The sequence below is a fragment of the Mytilus galloprovincialis genome, chromosome 12 (assembly GCF_965363235.1).
Source record: "Mytilus galloprovincialis chromosome 12, xbMytGall1.hap1.1, whole genome shotgun sequence".
NCBI lineage: Eukaryota > Metazoa > Mollusca > Bivalvia > Mytilida > Mytilidae > Mytilus > Mytilus galloprovincialis.
This window is the reverse complement of record NC_134849.1, coordinates 58,229,179-58,247,788: the sequence shown is the minus strand read 5'-3', so window position 1 is coordinate 58,247,788 and position 18,610 is coordinate 58,229,179. Positions and strand designations below refer to the sequence as shown.

Below are 18,610 nucleotides of genomic sequence, written 5' to 3'. Positions count from 1 at the left end.
ATAGGATTAGGTCAATGTTATTCAACATGAATCTTCAACAATCACGCAGGTAGAGTTCTATTAAATTCAAAGTATGGCTAAATAATACGAATACAAAAAGATTACAGTGTTCAACGACCGATTTTGGCATTTGTTTTATTAATTCTTGTATTAACCGAAAATATTTGTATGTTCAGCAATACGACGGGTTCCGCATGAGGAGCAGGATCTCCTTACCCTTCATTAGAACACAAGATAACCCCGTTTTTTGTGGGATTCGTGTTGCTCAGTTTTCATTTTTATATTTTGTGTTGCTGTTTTTCTTTACGTCTTTTGCCATTTCTTGTCATGGCTTTGTCAGTTTGTTCCCACATTTGAGTTTAATTGTCTTTTCGGTATCTTTCAACTCCCTAACCCAAGTGGGACCTAACAAATTAAAATGGAAAATGGAAAAGGGGAATGTGTCAAAGAAACAACAACCCGACCATAGAACAGGCAACAGCAGAAGGTCACCAGTAGGTCTTCAATGCAGCGCGAAATTCTCGCACTGGAGGCGTCCTTCAGCTGGCCCATTAACAAATATATATACTAGTTCTGTGATAATGGACATCATACTAAACTCAAAATTATACCCTAGACACTAAAATCAAAAATAACACAAGACTAACGAAGGCCAGAGGCTCCTGACTTTGGACATGTTTAATTAACCCTACCAGATATTTTTAGCCTGTCGCAAGTGAGGACCCTATATTCTTTGATAGACTAGTATAGCATGTTTTTTTTTATTTCAGTTCATCTATATGTTTCGTAGTGTAGATGCTCGTAGATTGGCGTTCATATTCCCGGTCTAGTATTTGTTAGTGTTTCGGGGCCTTCTCAATCCCGTCTCTGGGTGCGGAATTTATCTCTGTGTTGAAGGCCCATTGATGGCCTTGTGTTGTTTTGTACTTTTGGAGGATTTGTCTCTTTGATACATTCTCCGTTTCATTCTTTATTCTAAGTTAAAAACAAATAAACGGGGCTACCTCGTTACTTACTTAAAAGAGTTATCTTGTTATGCTTCCATTATAATCATGTTATAAAGAGTTAATGCTGAGGCACTTTCTAGTTAAAAAGGGGTGTTAGAAGTATATTTTGCAAGCTAATACGTATTCCTTTCACATGTAGTTGACAAAATATCAAAGACACTATCACGCTGAACATATAAAATAAATCAGAAACAATAGCCAACTATTATGCAATGCCTTTATATTATCATTTCAATAACAGCGTGGCTCGACAACAACAATACTTACACCAGAATGTCGTTAAATGTAGTTTGATACCCTGTATTTCTCATGCTTTCCCATGAATTAAGATAAAATTGCGTGAAAACCCCCTCCTGAATGATAGAAACCTATCATTTTACATAAAAAAATATATTTTGGGGTTTAAATCTGATACACTACGCCCTCGTGGTGTATCTAATACGTATGTTGGTAATACTACTGAATCATTACCCTTTAACTTGTTTTTCATCGGCTATCGATAATAGTGATGTTACGTTTACTCAGTCTGTCAGAGTCGTTCGACATTTCGAATGGGGATTTGAATAGAATAAAAAAAAAAGTAAAGTACATGCAGGTGCACGAGTAGACAAAAGGAACGTTTAAGTATTTAACATTTAAATCAACCCACAAGGTTTAGTCCTCTACTTGTTATTCACATTATTTGGTGACCCTACAGTTTAAATGTTAATAATACGAACGATATGACAAGTGGGCGTTACAGAAGAACGTGCACCTAATCCGACCCAGTAAATTGATAATCTGAGCGCGCAAAGAATTGGTCTTGTCCACGCTGTTTTGAAAAGGATCCTAATATCATTCTACATAATTGTTTAAACAGAAAGTTGTTTGAGTTTGTTATGATTAAAAAGATGTCTGTTTGATACTGTGTTTAGTATTTTTGGTACATGTTGTCCATGCAACCTATGGTCATTTTACAGCTTTGAGCTCGACTTTCCATGAAAATCCAGGTATCTTTTTCTTATTTTTCATCTGCAAGTAGCAGAATGTACAAATCTACGTTGCAATATGCAGAAAAGCTAGATTCAAATAATGTTACAGCCGTATTTTTCTCACAAGTTAGCCGGACTTGAATATTGACGGATTTAGAAAGGGAACCATGTATACCGTCTTGCTTGCAAAGCGGCTGTACAATAAGTCTTATTTATCGACTATAGATAAAAAGTTGAACTAAATTCAACAATATAGGGGAGGTGGAGGGTTCCGTATGCGCTCCGAAGTCATGGCAAAATATTCAGTAAGTTGATTGTGGCCATTATCCGGTAGAAGTAGAAGTAGAACGTGTCTTAGCAATGGCCGCCAGGTTTTCGTTGACAAGCACATCGGGTGTGGTTTCTGTCCCTATTTATTCAGCTATTGCTCTGATTTAAAAATTGAATATACAAGATGACAGATGATGGACGTAACATTCATGCATCTCCCAACTAAGGTGTAATAAATAAAGAAATTTGAATATTTACCTTTAAAATATAATTATGTGCCATGCTTCCAGACAGGATATAGTTGTACGCAAAATATCCACTGAGACCACGTGGTTAAAGTATCAAGCCCTGCCGACCGTGAGATTTCAGACCAAGTTGACTTTCAACATGTTAACTTGCAACATTTCCAAAGCAAGTGCATTTGTGAAAAGTACACTTAGTTAGATACAAACAATACAAGTATACTTTCAGTAAATGAGAAAGGTGAGAAACAACTCGACAAGTAAACCTTCTTAGCAAGGAAAGTTAACAAAAACAACTTAACAAGTACACACAATGAAGTATACAAGATGTGTTGCAATGCTACTATCAGACTAGTTGTATGTTACAAGTGAACAAAGACCATGTACACAAGAATATACTTTTTGTTCACTTTATCAAAATCAACTTGTTCAGAAGAAGTTAACAAGTAAACTTTCTGAAAGTCGGTAGGTTTAGATAATAACTAAACAAGTACACACTATCAAGTTCACAAGGTTTGATTTAATGCAACTTTACCACTTATTTATGTAAACAAGTTGAGCTGAGAACTGATCAACTCGTGACTATTATAAGCTTCCATAAATATTTGATAAGAAGGTGGGTTCTACCTCATTTTAAATCCGGTGCAAAAGAAGTACACATTTTGTTTGACAGACCTGGTGCATTAAGTCAGGATGGGTCACCTACACTGAAAGACTTGGAAAGATGTCGACGTGATGATAAGAAAAAACCTGCAGACACTGTTGAAAACATTGTCATTTCATCACAATTGCCAAAAGGAAAATGGATTGATTTTATAATCAATCGAGAAAAGAAGAAACATTATATCAATCTTTTCTCAAAACTTTCTTAATTTTTGTACGTCCCCAACTAAAGAAAGAGCAGACCTCTGTTTTAAATGGTTGTTTCGAGGGTGGAAACTGCTATGCAATATCAGACAGTAGTGATGATTGTTTTCCAGTTGAAAATCTTGCTTCTAACCACGAGGAGACCGATACATTGATATGGTTGCATGTTATGAAATCTTATCATAAGAATATACTTATATTTTCTCCTGATACAGATATTTTATTCTTTCCTTTGCCTCTAAAATTTTTGATAAGTGGCAAAAAATAATGCTACAAATAAATGTTCTTGGTGAAACAGTCAAATATGTAGACTTTAACAAGTTAACTGATTCATTTTCCCCGAGACCCTGACTTGGGTTGCATAAAAGCTGAGCATGTTTTTAAATGTATACAAGTTCTGTACATCTGCAGTCGCTGTGACTATTTGTCATTCTTTAGAGGCTATGGCAAGGCTATGTTCTTTAATTGTCTATTTCAATTTTCAAAATGCATTTGTGGTGGAGAGAATTGTGCAATAGGCTTTTTGGCAGAAACAGCGTCAGACAACAAAGAAAATGGGTTTTATTCATTTATACGTCTGATTGGGTCATTACATTTAAAAAAAAAATCCTCTGAATTTCTTCCCGAGTTTCTATATATCTTCCAATGATATTTTCAAAAGTCTTTGTCAAAATCATCCTTTGCTCTCAACAAGACAATTGCACGAAAAATGGCTAGATAAAATTCATGACAAAGAAACATAATGATTTATAGGCTGCACAAAAAATCTATCAACAAGTGAAATATATTTTTCCAATTTTTTTTTTGAGAAACAAGTTTGCGACGTTCCACGCATCGTTGTATACATTGAAAACAACAAGAGGTTAAAGAGGTCGTGTGAATAATTGAATATAATTTCGGCAACTTCTATTTAAATATTCATGAGGAAAAGTGAGATCGGGTCAGTGACTGTATATGACATATAAATATACCGTCAACGCATTTTGACTGCTGAAATAGAACGAGTGCAGTATAAGTAAACAGATCGGTCGGAGTGTGTTTTTTTACACTTTTTTGTAAGGCAAAGAAACAATCATGTAAATCGTTTATCAATTTATTGGTATAGCGAAAGATAACAGTAAGTGTTTGTAGAAAAACATGGCCATTAAATTCAGATAATTCTAATTATGCAGTTCAAAGTTAAGGTCAATATTGAATATTACTATCAAGCCGAAACCTATTAATCTGGTTTCACCCTGATTTTGGTTATATTTCTAGAGTAGTTCCAGGTATGAACTTGTTGCAACATCAGTTTTTGATTGATATGCACAGTCACTTGTCTTCTCTGAATCTCTGCTTTGAAAAGAGTCATCTATTTTACCCGTCAAGGCATTGTTCATCGGGAGAGATGCTTCGCCGTTAAAATAACTCCATTCTTTTGTGTGATAGTATTCAATATCAACCTCCTCGTATGAATGACGGGTAGCAGACTGCCTACTGTTCCTCAAACCTATCTCTTGCTCACTATGGATAAAGAACACACAAAAATACACATATTACTGATTATATCAGCAATCTGTATTAATCATGTTAATACAGTTTTAAATTACAATTGCTATTTATAACTACTTATCATTATGACAATACCATGAAAGATATTTGAAGTACTGTTGAAAAACAGTTGCGAGTACGCAATGTAAACTAACGAATATTTTTTCTTTATCGTTTTAAACTTTTACATCGGAAATATTTTATCAATATTCCAGATTCGGCGTAAGACATTTCGATCAAATAGTTCTACAATTATTCTTATGATGATATGCCAAAAACAATTCTGTTTCGTGAGTTTGTTGTTTAAAGATTCATAAGGTTGAAATCAATCTTTAAAAAGAACGAGGTTTCCCCTGTTCATATTTTAATACAAAGTTAGCAGACAGGATATGTTACTAGCAGAAATTATTTCAATTTTTGGTCTTAATCAATTGTCTATTGCGTTACAAAAACAAGTTGAATAGATAATTCGAATAAATACCTTTGAAGAGCATTTTCAACACCTTGTTTTGCATCTGTCAATAACAAACAAAATATACATGTTTATTTAAGACTAATATTTGTTGATGTACAGTGAGAATAATTGTAATGTAGTAGGTAAAAGATGAATTTGCAAGAAATTAAGCCAGACAGTGTACTTTTCACCAATTTACTGTTGTCAAATGAATATCGTTCATTTTTTAACGCCGCCGGGGTATATGCAAAAAGGATATGCCCTTTTTACCCTCTCTGCGGTGGTATTTGCCAAAAAAAACCCTCTATACGACTGAACGCTTGTAACGTCACGATCTTCAATGCGTTTTTGAACGTTAACATTCGGTGTAATTAAACAGATATGTCTTCTAAACAGATATATCATGTTCTTGAGGGGTATTTGCGAAAAAATACCAGTCTTCAGAAAGAATTTCCCTCGCCTTACGGCTCGCGAAATTTAACATTCTCTCGACTGGTATGTTTTGGAAATACCCCTCCTTAACATGATATATCTGTTTAGAAGACAATACAATTCATTTCTCACGTATTTTTGATGAATAATATAGTAGGAACTCAAGTCTTTGTAATTGTTGCATCCAGACGTATCAAAATATAGTTTTTGAAACATGTGAAATTACTGGTAGTAATCATTTCATATCCTTAAATCGTTTAAAGTTTACATAAACCTCAACTATGTTATCAAAAATAGAAGTATATGACAGCAGTACGAAAAACTACGTCATCTGATCTTTTACCATTTTATTATTTTATAAAGCTTCGCACTTAATTGGCTTTCAAATATTTCTATTAGACATAGGAAGATGTGGCCAATGAGACAACTCTCCATCCACATAACAATTTATAAAAGTACACCATTATAGATCAATGTACGGTCTTCAACACGGAGCTTTGGCTCACACCGAACAACAAGCTATAAAGGGTCCCAAAAATGATAGTGTAAAACCATTCAAACGGGAAAACCAACAGTCTAGTAGATCTATTAGATCATCACTGATGAGTCTGCAGATGACGAACTCCAAGTCTGGCAAACTTTTGAAAGTAGAGACAGGTGAACATTGCGAACGGTGGTCATTTGGATGAACATAGAACAAAATAATGAGTTGAAAATGAACAGGGAGCATAATATAAAAATGTGTGGTAGTATCAGTGTTTAAAATTACTTATTTGAACTTACACTTTTGTAGCAATTCTCGATCGGATAGCACAGATATAGTTATAATCATCACAACCACTGTAAAGAAGACTCCACTTAAAACATATATTGACCAATGGATTATTCCATCAACTCCTGCTGTAATGAATTATTTTAATTAAATGATACAGTGGGAACAAATGCCAATTTTGGAAAAAAGGAAGGTAATAAGACTCAAGTATAAGAGTTATGGTTGTAATTCATAATTGCAGAAGACAACTTGTTATTCATACATAAAATGTAACGATAGTTGTCTTTCCTGTTGACACAATTTATCTGAAAACCTATTACGATCGAGCATTCACGAAAAAGAACCTTAATTCATCAACGTACTTTAGGTTTGTTTTTCCTAAATATTTAGTTTGTCAGACTATTATTTATATATACGACATTTCGTTTTACAATTGGATTTGTCTATCTTTCATCAACTTCCAATTTTTTCGATTGCTACTGGATATTTTCATATTTCCTTACGTTGATTTCCTTTTCATTGCTTTACTGTTTCAATGGTAACATTAAATCTAATATTGTAGAAGTGTACAATTTGGAAAACAATGCAGTTAAAACAATTTACAGATTTAAAAAAAGTACATGTAGTGGCACTGAAACATGTGAAAAATATGTAAAACTGACACGTTACTTATTTTGAGTTATTAACACGAATAACGTTTTGGCGTAGATTTCATTTTAATTTCAAAAATTAATTTCAATGTTTTCAGTTCCTTACTCAGAAAGAATTAAATATGGTAACCTAAATTAAGAAAAGTCTTTACCGGTTTTACTGGTATTGTTTCGTAGCCCCTCTTTTCTAGTTATGTTAAGCTCTGGAAATGACACGTCTAGATTGCCGATGATGTTCCGTACTTTGCAACTATAATGTTCAACAGCGCTACCTGGACTTTTCGTTTCTTTGATTTCGTATGAAGTTACGTAGCCATTAACGAGTATCATATTGGTTTTAATCTGAATCTTCACTCCTGTTTTCTGCAAACTTTTTCCAACAGACAATATTGGTTTTGAAATAATTGTATCTTTATAAAACCATAACACTTCCAAAGGTGGTGGGAAGGATACAAAACGGACTGTTATCGTCGTTTTTCCATTATGTATTAATGTTTGGACTGAAGTTAACACTGGATGACCTATGAATATAAATGTGTCTATTATTTTGATAAGAGCATGTTAAATTAAATAAGACTCAAACTATATTTTAATTCCGAACAAATTTGAGGGTTTTTTTTAAATCTAAAACCTTGGTCGGCAATGTAAAATATATGTCTTTTGAAATGCTACTTTAACTAGTTTTAAATATCCTGCCTATACATGAACTATATTTGATACATACTTTGGACATGAATTGTCGATGAACAAGACTGCACTATCGTGGAAGACTTCCAAATGCATGTGTATGTCCCAGCGTCTCTGTAGTCGCAGGAAGGAATTTGCAATTTTGAGGATCTTTTATCAATACTTCCTTGTAGAGACCGGATTTCTGTTCCATCGTACGTATGTATCCAAATGTTAGACAAGTCCGACGTGATATATTGCAATACGTTGCAAGTAAGTTCTATTACATTTGTCACATTGCAAATAAGTTTTGAAGGAAACACATTTACTTTAAACCCTATAAGAAAAAGAATAAATCTGTCCATAATGTTTTACATTCAAAACTAAAGTAAAACAACTTTCGAACTGTTAGGATAATTCAAAACAGGAAGTCCTTCAACAAATGGCAAAAAACTGACATACATCAAACGAAAAGAAAAGAACTGAATTGCCATTGCCATTGCCTTTTTCTCTTATTTATTTTCTAAAACTGCATTTTATTTAATTTTCTAAACTTTATTTCGTTGCACTACGGTGTGCCTGCTGTTTCTTTGTTTTTCTCTTATATAAATATAGGAAGATGTGGTGTGAGTGCCAATGAGACAACTCTCCATCCAAATAACAATGTATAAAAGTAAACCAATTATAGGTCAATGTACGGCCTTCAACGCGGAGCCTTGGTTCACACCGAACAACAAGCTATAAAGGGCCCCAAAATTACTAGACCAACGGTCTAATCTATATAAAAAACGAGAAACGAGAAACACGTATAAATTACATAAACAAACGACAACTACTGTACATCAGATTCCTGACTTAGGTTTAGAATATAGTTGATGTGTCCATCCGTTTAGTTTGTAGCCCGGTTTTTTCTTAATCGATTAATGACTTTTTAACACCAGTAAATTACTGTTGTCTTTATTTCTATGGTGTTACTGTTTAGTAAATTTGATAAATGAATCTACAGTATGTTCGCTGTTGTTATTATAACCTTCCTTCTAACACTTTTTTTTTTAAAGTTGGAGACATCTAATCAGGTTTACCTTTGGAAAGTTAGATATAATAAAACATACCTTATCATCGAACTTTCAACTACCTTATATTTCATTGATTTAGACGATCCAGATTCGATAAATAATTCGAATCAAACAGATTTCATAATTTTGATTCTTTTTTTTATTTCGCATATATAGTAAATAAACTCTTAACAACTTCATATCAAGTTTATGGAACGGTGAGATGACTTTGTAATCAATTTTTTTAACAATAATTTTGAAACAAGATAATATGTGTTCTAAATATTTGTTTCGTATTTACTCCGACTGGTCTCCAATACATAAATGCTATTGTTGCTTTTCATTTACGTTTTCAAAGAAAACTTTATAAACACAATTAAGGTTAGATCTTGACTAATACCGTGAATCGTCATGCATTTTGTGTTTATCTATAACATGATAGAACAAACAGTACGACGACTAAAAAGGTCAAAGCTACATGAACATCCTTGTTTTCGAAGTAAATTATTTTATTTGAAATTATTCATATTTGTGAACGTTGACAAATCACGTGTCTGTCGTTTTAAATCATAAGCCTGGTAAATATACCTTTGATAACTAATGAAATCGTTTGAAGAAGCACTATAAGATATGGAAATCTTACCTACAAGTTCAATATTCAGATCGATACCACCGATTTTATTTCGAACCCGCACAGAGTACTGTCCTAAATGAGATTTTTCTAAAGGAAATATTGTTGATGACACATTGAATATTTCTTCGCCAATATCTTGAACATTCCAATATCCTATTTTTCCACCACGAAAAATTGTCCAAGAAATATTGGGTTTTGTTCCACTGGCTATGGTAAATGATATAAACGAAGGTTTCTCAAAGTCTGATTCTATTTCTAATGTGTTTGAATGGCTCATCACTCTAGGCTTGTCTACAATAAAATTTATTAGCTAGTTTATGTAAAAGAATAATGATACGTCGCGGTTAGGTATGAAGTTAAAGATGAAAACAAATAGCAAATATTGAAAAATATTTAAATTTTCATGATACAGTATGTGACATTTCTGATGTTATTGATGAAACGGACCACGCATAATTTGGCTTAATACAATGCTTCCCAAGTTTTTATATCAAAACTTGAGTTGTCAATCTTAAAAGAAAGGACATTTAAACTCAAACTTTTGGCATTATGTCTCAATGATATCGTTATGACAATCATTTAGGACAATGTTATGAATTTTAAATTGAGGGACATTAACAGGATATACAGTAATATATACTTACACAACACTGTGATGTTGATCATATCAGTGCCAATACCAATCCGATTTTCAACTTCACAACAATATTTCCCTGCGTCCTCCCTAGAAACGTTTATAACTGACAAGGTACTGTTCTGTGTATTAAGAAGTATTCTGTCGTTTCGTTTCCAGCGGATGACACTGTCGTTAGTATTGGAATCATATAAACAGGTAAGGGTGAAATTATGCCCTTCTTCTACTACTGATGATGGTTCAACATTTACACGAACTACTGGGGATACTGTATAAAAGTATGAGCAAATAAGGGATTACGGTTAAAAAATGACTTATTGTAATTCTACTTTGTTTTTAAAAACATGTTTGTACTTTTAAAGGATGTCTACATTAAACCACTGTTTTTTTTTAGCTTCATCTCTTCTAAGCAATAAACTAAGCTCATTTAAATTTCATGTGTTTGTAATAAACTAGATATTTCATTTGTGGTTTGTTTTGTTTCTTAAGATTTTAGTGATTATGTCAAAAAAAGTAGTATAGTATAGGCCATGTGCATGATGTAGACATCATATATCTTTAAGTATCTTTGTTTAGCTGATTTTTTTTACAGAAAATAATTGTATTAAAACTACTCAGGGTAACGAAAATAGACGATCATGAAATAACCGACTCTTTCCTGTTTCTGAATAATTCAGAATATCGTTACTAAATATTCTGTCTCTTTATTATTAATGTTTAATTAATATTTTTTAAATGTTCATAGTGCTTTACCCAATAACAATTATCCGTGATGAAATAATTGATTTGTTCATTTAATTTTTATGTTATTTTCTATCTTCTTTTATCTGCTGCTTGTTATGATTTGGATAAACAAAATTACCTTCTTAATGATAATAAGTGACTATTGAATAATAACTGACATCAATATTGAATATGATCATTTGCATATTGTTCAAATAAAAATTAATGAATTAGAGTGTCTGTGTTTGCTTCATCAACAACAGGTCCAACAGGTACACCAATGAGAGCTTATTTGCACAACAAGTGACACCACTGATGAAAACAGTTCGTTAATTATATATTTACAGTGTTCTACGTTATCTTACACATGTTACATGCGATTCAAGCTTAGCTGAACCAGATCAATAATGAATAAAATGCTTTTTATTACCTGCCAAATAAACTTCAATTTCATGTCTCTTTGAAGTTTGATTAAGTATAGTTTCACATCTATAAAGTCCTGCATCAGTTGTTGTGAAATTTGAAATAGATAAGTTGTACATTTGCGTTGTCAAATTCCCATTCACACTAATTTTATCGAGCTTGCCTATATAGATATTGATTTTGTTGTCAATGCTGTAACGTTTTAGATTTGGTGGACCTCGCCAGATAATTGGGTTCGTAACTGCTTGAAATGGACAGCTGAGATCAACTGTTAAACCTTCTTCAACAAAGACTGTCTGTTTTACTGAAAATAACTACTGGTATCACCAAAGTGAAATGTATGGCAAAAAATAGTAATCATTGTTGTTTTTTTTTCACTTGGTGTAAGTGCTAATAAAATGAAATGAAAATATATCAACTTTCATCGCCATGTTTTATAAATTTATATGAGTTTAAGACTATGTGACGATTCAATTGCAGGTGTCTATTGTAATAAAATAATGTTTGATTTGATTTTCGATTTTCTGTATTTTAAAGCCACTTTTAAGAACCATTTTTGTGCTATTTCGTGGCGCCCTGTATTTATTGGAAGAAAAAGCTAGAGTGTGTAAAGAAAACCTTTGGCCTCCGATAGGAAAACTAACAATTCTAGTCAATTAGGTTGCACCAATACGAGCGGGGTTCGAACTCAGAACCTTAGTGTTGACTTGATAGCGATTACAGTAGTATTTACTTACACCAATCGGTCTCCGCGGCCTCATTATTGTTAAAAAAAATCAATCTATGATATCAAATGTGTTGGTTCAAAAAAAAAAATAATGTCTTGTCTTTGCAATTCTATTCCGTAATTTGATCTTAATATTTTTTATTAATCATGACATTGTATTAATTTCACAGGTAATTGAAATTCAGTTCAAATATTTACGTTATAAAAATATTTTAAAATGATGCATATGTCATTACAAACCTGCTAGTGTGCTGGATTTATGATTAAAGTATGATACAGCAAGGAAAATAATACACCAAGTACTATTCATTGCATCTATTGCCATCGCATACGTTGCAGGCATACACTTAATATCTACTGTGTCGACTTAGTTTCATTAGCATCTTCTTAGCTTTGTTTCGGAATAACTGTTTTCCTAATCACTGTTATAGACAAACGAAAAGAAACCATATGTAAATAGAAAAGTATTCAGAATTGTCTTATAATATATCAATATTAAAAATCCTTTTGCTTAATGTCAATCAAACCTTTGGCTTCGTACTTGCATTTCCTTATTATAATTAGACAGATAGTAGCTAATAACTCATGAAACATAAACGAAAATATGTTAAAAGTATCTTTAAAATGGCAGGTACACAATGGAGGCATCGAGTTTTTTTAAGGATGAAATGGTTTTAAAATGTCGTCCAAATCGCCACGTAGGTTATAATTACGAACATCGTCTGTTAGAGTCGGTCCGTAAAAGATGTAAAAAAAATACATTATCAAAAATCAAAAGGGTTCAATGATGCCTGTTTATTTTTGCTTTTTCCTGTAGTTTTGTCTTTATGATGCACACCTCGCAAATTGTTTAATTCATATCAATTCCATAAACCATATGACAGACTTATCTGGAATGAGAAGCAGATCGTACACATTTGGTAGCAGCTAACATATGCTCGCAGCACTTTCCGTTGCTTATAAATGACGGATTCTTAAAACAGAAAGTATGAGTGATGAGAAACATGTCAATAGAATAAAATTGAGAAAGGAAATGGGGAATGTGTCAAAGCGACAACAACCCGACCATAGAGCAGACAACAGCCGAAGACCACCAATGGGTCTTCAATGTAGCGAGAATTCCCGTAACCGTAGGTGTCCTTCAGCTGGCATTGAACTTATTTCTGCTGCCATGAACATGTAGGTTTTTTCGGCCACTATACAATAAATCAAGTGCGTCTTAGTGCTTCTTGAAATTGACGAGTCAACTTCCTTGAAATGTTAACATATTCAGTAGCAATGCGGTCTTTTTCATACCTCCAAGATTTATCATCTTTATAGAAGATGTATCGACGAATATTACGTCTAGTTTGGATGAGGAAATATTAAAAAAATATTTACAATGCTCAAAAACTCATTTATTTTCATGGTTTTCAACGATTCAACAATTGTTTTTCAGTTTGTCATGATTAATCTATGTCAATTGTTTTGGGAAATTCCGGATCAAACGGTTCTCGTCGCTGCATATCTTTTACATTATAGAAATCCGGAATGAATTTAGAATTTCTCGGAGTGCTTACAAGTAGGACAATGCGGAAATGAAACTAAATGACTAAATATATAAACGTGTCAGTACGATTATTGTACCAACTCCCCATTAACTGAATAAGGAAATAGTAAAGTAACAAAAACACTGAACTCCGAGGAAAATTAAAAACGTAAAGTCCCTAATCAAATGGCAAAATCAAAAGCCAAAACACATCAAACGAATTGATATCGACTGTCATACTCTTGACTTGGTACAGGGATTTTCGTATGTAAAATATTATTGGTTAAATCTTGTTTTATATCTAGTTTACCTATCACTTGTATGACAGCCGCACACAATTGATTATATTGTCAACGATGTGTGAACAAAACAAACAGAGAGTCGAGAAATGTCCGATTCGAAACAATTTCGACGTATATATGGCAGACATATAACACATCAATCAAAAAAGCACAACAGTTGAATGCAAACTTTTGTGTCGAGAATTGTTGTGTCTACTGATAAATTGTTCTGTTGAAATGACTAGTTAAAACTCATTCATTTCAAAATATCCAAACAATTTTGTTTGTCATTAATAGTCATTCTTCAAATTCTATAGCATTTCAAATGTTTATGCACATTTTATGTCACACCATTTTTTCTGAATTGGATTCTCCAGATAATAGCTTCTTAGTTTTCCTTTTATTAAGAGTATATTTGTGTAAAAGATCTAACGTGAAAATTTTTGAAACTGATTCAGACGCTAATACTCATTCTAAAAGTTGGGTTGTCATGGAATTGCATAACAGACTTTTTTTTTATTATTCATTATATACATCATTCAAAACTGGATCTAAATATTTGCAAAAATAATTTGTCTGTATTTATGAGTACTGTGACAGCATATTTTAATAACCTGACATACACATATTGAAAAATCTGACTCCTGTTCAGAACAATTTAGATTGGCTTCTTTTGCTTAAAGGTAATCAACCCGTAGCTTACGATTTATGAATTTCGAACACCGGTATACTTCTAGTTACTTTATTTAAGTATTTTCATCAGTTTCAATTTTACAGTTCATTTGTACAGTTCATTTGTAAGTTTTGCATACTTAGCAGAACCTGTGAATTGCAAACAAGAGTTAAAGACGTAAGGAAACTTTATTTGGATAATTTTTGTAATCATGGTGTTATTTGATGTATTTTCTAACATGGCTAACCATCACAAGGATATTAGAACTCATTTGTATTTTTACACCTAGTCGGTTTTTCTTCAAAATCTAAAAATATTAAGACAAATAAATGCTATGGATTAAATCGCTTCAAACTAAGAACTCTTTTAAATAAACTAGTTGATTAATTATATTTAATTTTACATGCATATCGATTCATTCATGAATTGATCAATAATGATCTGTCTAGTTCTTTGCCCAAATCTGCAAATTTATAGATAGATTTGCAATTATTTTGTTACATCGGGGTTTTTTCAATAAAGAAACCTTCATTGCATTATCGAAAATGTTTTATCAAAAACCAAATATTTGTGTTTTAAAATTTAATTTTGTAAATAAACCATTTAACATGTTTAAGGAGAAAAAAACTCTTTTTGTTAACAGGGCTGTGATTTTGTGATGTACTCGTTTCAATTCTATAGCTAGTCACCACTTCAGGTTTATCATGTATATCTATTATATAGTCATTTTATAAAATTTACTGTTTGCAAAACTGTGTATTTTTCTTGATAATAATGATGTTTTTGTCCCAGGCGGATAACCCTGGCCTCACAACTTTTTGAAACATTTGGTCCTCGGCGATCTTCAACTTTGTAGTTGTTATGGCTTTCAAACTTTTTACATCTGAACATAGTTTTTTATGGACGTAGCCCGCGTCTGGCGTATGAAAATATTTTTTAACCTGTTACCTTTTGATGGCTATTATTCGTTTGTTTATCTGTCCTATAGTTTCTCCAATTTATCTGTTTATCTATTGTAACCCTGTCGTGTAATGTTGTCATTTTAATGTTATAATTAACACTGCCAGTTAAGCAGGACGTTTGGCATGCCACAAAACCAGGTTCAACCCACCATTTTTTCATAAAATGCCTGTACCAAGTCAGGAATATGTCCATTGTTACATTATAGTTCGTTTGTGTGTGTGTTACATTTCGGTGTTGTGTCTCTGCTGTGTCGTAGTTCTCTTATATTTGATACGTTTCCCTCATTTTAGTTTGTAACCCGGATTTGTTTTCTCTCTATCGTTTTATGAATTTGGAACAGCGGTAAACTAATGTTGCCTTTATCTTTTAGTATAACATTTATAATTGACATATAGGGAATTTTCATTTTTTACTTGTAACAAGAAAACAAGTTCGTTGACAACTTTTTTTCTTTTATATTCTAAAAATAAATATTGTAAAACCTATCTCTTCATATTTTATTTCAATACTCTGTTTTATAGATTTCTTTTTATGCACAAACATGTGTTTTTTGTTAAACAATCTAAACAAATTTTGGCAATTTTTAACGACTCGTATCTTGATAAATAACGCGGTGACCCATACTTTTAACGTTTTTTTGAAAAAGCATAGATTTTTTTTCATTTTTGCAACGCATAAAAAAGTTCTGTCATTTTTTTCTATACCCCTAAACAACCTTAAGACACATTTATGGATATTTTCTTTTCTTTTTTATAACAAAACAGAATAAACCCATGCGTAATCTCCTGGTCAACTTGAAGGTCAAAACTTGACCAAACTGACTGACAAATATTATCTCAAAACTCCTCTGGTATGAATATGTGAAAAAAAACCATTATTTTGTCCAAATTGAAGTTAATCCTTGTTAGAATATAAAATTATTGTTAATCAAATGTACGCATCTATTCAACTGTACTTTTAGTCATGCAATTCCATAACTTATATACATACCTGCAGTAAAGTGTCGACAAACTAAATTTAAATTAATGTGTCCGCGTAATTATATATCATGTATATATATAATTGTTGCTTGAATATGAACTAATTAATAACCGGACATAGATAATCGTATACTTTCCTCATGAACTTCCTTTTGAATATAAAAACCAATACCATTGCATTCATATGCAGTTGGTTTGAAATGTTAAACTGAATACACATTTTTAGACGCTTTGGAGATATATAGTATTTTAAAAATTAAAAAGTGAAATTGTTCTAAATATGATGGAGGACACACATTGATGTCTTGATCTGAAGGAGCGTTAATATATATTCCACAAAGGCAATTAGTAAGATAGATCCGAAAAAATTGGGATGAACCGAACTGCTCTGAATAAGTAAGCAATCCCTGTTTCACTATTAGTACTCCATATTAATTGTCGTATAACTCTTTTTTTGTGCAGATACGATTATCTACTCATTTCCCTTGTTCATCCCATTATTCACGTAAATTTCTTATATATATATTTATCCGTTTCCTTCCTTATCCACTAAGTTACTTTGTTTTGAAAAAAAAAAACAATCAGCGAAATCAGTAATCTCATATTGTGTACAACGTATCTAAACCATTTATTTAATGAGAATGATATTAACTAAAATTGCTTAGAAGGAACTGTACATGATTGCACGAAAAATATATAAAATCATTGGCAAAGAAGATCCAGTTTAAATAACAATTAAATAGGTGTTACTCCTGGTTACAATCATACATTTTTTTTTAAATATTTGTATCTATTAGGGAAATCACCTAGAAAATTGCAATTAATCATTGGTATTTTTAAAATTCTGACACATCTTCTTATATTAAGAACTCATATAGGTTATTCAAGTATCATTTGACAATTACCAGTGAAAATACAGATGAAACCCTTCATATTACACATGTTACATCTGACCAATAGGTACCCTTTTTCTTCAACACTATTCAATGTATAGTGTTATTCAAACGTTTTAAGATTAAGCCATTTTCTGTCATCGATAATATATATGCTACAATACAAAATGCATTGTAATAGAGTCTAGAATCATCGTTGTACAAATTGTAATTCTAATATCAACTAGTAGAAATTGAAAATCTGGTTTATACTTATACAAATCCAGTGCAAATCTGAATTCCAATATCTACTAGTGTAAATGGAATGATTTGTACAAGGACTATCCTGGATGGTACTTTTAAATGTTCTAATACAATCCAGAGTATTCATTCACATTACTATAAGACGTGTCACGGTATTTATCTATCCCAAATTCATGTATTTGGTTTTGATGTTATATTTGTTATTCTCATAGGATTTTGGCTAATGCTTAGTCCGTTTCTGTGTATGTTACATTTTCATGTTGTGTCGTTGTTCTCTTCTTATATTTAATGCATTTCCCTCAGTTTTAGTTTGTTACCCCAATTTTGTTTTTTGTCCATGGATTGATGAGTTTTGAACAGCGGTATACTACTGTTACCTTTATTTCACCTCACGGATGGCGCATATGAGCAAGAACAACCTACCCTTTCGGAGCACACTAGAGAACCCTTGGTTTAAAAGCTTGGTATGTGTTACTTAATATTAAGTTTCCATTTTAACAGTTTGGTAGTTTCAGCCTCTTTTTACAGAATGGTTCAAAATCTGTATAATTTACAGCTAAATTTAGGTCGATTAAGTACGAAATTCGTTAGCAGTCGAAAATAGTCAGAAAATGGATAAGCAACCGTATTTTAGGGAAATGATATGAGTATCTTCTTTCTTTATCATTCTCATTTTTTCAAATTGTAGATTTAAATCATCAAAACAAAATCGTTTAAAAAGTCTTAATTCTTTAAATAAACCTACATTTCGCCATCCATCAATTCCTTGATTACTAGTATGAAACAAATGAGCGTGTCATGTGTAAAGTGTTGTTCGTCATCAGTAGATTAATTTCAGACCTAAATGAAATTTGTCTTCCTTGGACAAGACAATGAATGTATCGGATATAACGTAACATTATACGGAACAAAAAAGAAATAAGTTTATTGTTATATATAACAACATTAAATATATAAATATAAATTGGAATAACCTCTCTAATCAACATATA

The 18,610-nt window shown here is 32.1% G+C and overlaps 2 long non-coding RNA genes across 2 annotated transcripts; both read right to left on the bottom strand.

Annotated features, from left to right (window-relative positions):
• Nucleotides 1-6,524: 6,524 nt before the first annotated feature.
• LOC143055607 (uncharacterized) lies at nucleotides 6,525-9,835 on the bottom strand. The gene is made up of 4 exons (XR_012972102.1): nucleotides 9,560-9,835; nucleotides 7,920-8,198; nucleotides 7,348-7,716; nucleotides 6,525-6,673 (listed from the first exon to the last, which is right to left on the bottom strand). It is a non-coding gene; the product is annotated as an uncharacterized LOC143055607 (long non-coding RNA).
• A 359-nt stretch (nucleotides 9,836-10,194) lies between these two features.
• On the bottom strand, nucleotides 10,195-18,459 carry LOC143055606 (uncharacterized). The gene is made up of 4 exons (XR_012972101.1): nucleotides 18,364-18,459; nucleotides 12,298-12,479; nucleotides 11,338-11,634; nucleotides 10,195-10,452 (listed from the first exon to the last, which is right to left on the bottom strand). It is a non-coding gene; the product is annotated as an uncharacterized LOC143055606 (long non-coding RNA).
• Nucleotides 18,460-18,610: the final 151 nt, after the last annotated feature.